Source organism: Pistacia vera, unplaced genomic scaffold, assembly GCF_008641045.1.
Source record: "Pistacia vera cultivar Batoury unplaced genomic scaffold, PisVer_v2 Contig511, whole genome shotgun sequence".
NCBI lineage: Eukaryota > Viridiplantae > Streptophyta > Magnoliopsida > Sapindales > Anacardiaceae > Pistacia > Pistacia vera.
In genome coordinates, this window is record NW_022196348.1 from 69,645 (window position 1) to 71,102 (window position 1,458).

The 1,458-nt window shown below is 39.4% G+C and overlaps 1 pseudogene; it reads left to right on the forward strand.

Annotated features, from left to right (window-relative positions):
- Positions 1-366: 366 nt before the first annotated feature.
- Positions 367-866, forward strand: LOC116106276 (annotated as a pseudogene).
- Positions 867-1,458: the final 592 nt, after the last annotated feature.

Genomic DNA, 1,458 nt, shown 5'->3' on the forward strand with positions numbered 1-1,458 from the left:
GAACTTGAAAAAGGAAAATGAAGGGGTATATTATATATAATTAAACCAGAAAAGGGAGAAATCAGAAAGCGTAAAGACATAAATGGGCAAGATTGCATGTGTACTTGTCCCTCTTCCCATTCATGATCACACATTTTTATAATTTTTTGGGCATTCTGAATATAATGAATTAATTATAAATTAAGAAATTACAACTGTTCTTTTTCATATTTTATATGTAGAATCATAATTTTTGGGTTGTGTGTGTCTTTTGGTGGAGGAATGCTTGTCACCTACTCCTTTTAAGTTCCCAATCTCTCTATACTTCACAGATAGAGAGAGAGAGAGAGAGAAAAACAAAGTGCTTCTGTGTTGTTTTTTGTAGCAATGGAGAAGCACAAATGCAAACTTTGTCCAAGGTCTTTCTCAATGGCAGAGCTTTAGGTGGTCACATGAAAGCTCATTTGGCTGCTCTTCCTCTTCCTCCACATTCCTCTTTACACCACCCCCCCACCACCACCACACCAACAGCACCACTGGTATTGTACAGACCACTTCTTCTTCGTCTTCTTCTTCGGGGGAAGAACGCGAAGTGGAAGTTGTAAAATTGGAGAAGTAGCAGAGGAGAAATCTTTGGGTTATGGTTGAGAAATAATCCAAAGAAGTTTCAGACTTGCAGATCCTGAGTTTTCTTTTGCAGTTGATTCGGGGTCTGTTGTTGTTCAAGATAGAGAGAGTGAGACCGAGTCAAAAACCCAACTCGAGACGTCTAAAAGAACCCGAAAAATATTACACTTCACAACAATCACAGGAGATCAGAATGCAAAAGTGAAGAAACCCATTGCAGCGAGTCACCAACCGAGCCGGAACCAGTTTTCAGTGTCTGATACTTCTCCTGAAGAAGTGTTGCCATGTGTTTGATGATGCTTTCAAGGATGTGTGGGTGAGAACATGAGGGAAGAAGAAGAGGAGATGGAAATGGTAAAAAAAGGGAAGAGTCGTGAAGTATCGGTGTGAGAAGTGCAAGAAGTGTTTTCGATCTTATCACGCATTGGCGACACAGAAAGTTTGTGAAGCTGCGGAGACAAGAAATGCAGGTAAAGTTTCGATCTTTGAGTGCCCATTTTGTTTAAAGTATTTGGGTCGGGTCAAGCTCTTGGTGGCCATAAGAGATCTCACTTGCCACCTTCATCAACAACTGCTGCTGCAGCAACTGCTACTGTACTCATTCTCTAAATTTGACAACGTTTTTGATAGATCTTAATCTTCCTGCTCCTTGGAAGAAGACACTATAGTTGGTTTCGGATGCATAACACCCAGTGGAAATTTTACATGATCTAAGCCTTTAATTACTTCATTTGTGTATTTAGGTAGAGATTTTTTCATGTTTATTGAATTTGAAGTACTATCTGGATTCTCCATAGTTGCAATTACTTTGGATTTTTCACCAACTATTTTGACATCCTCATACTTTGTCTA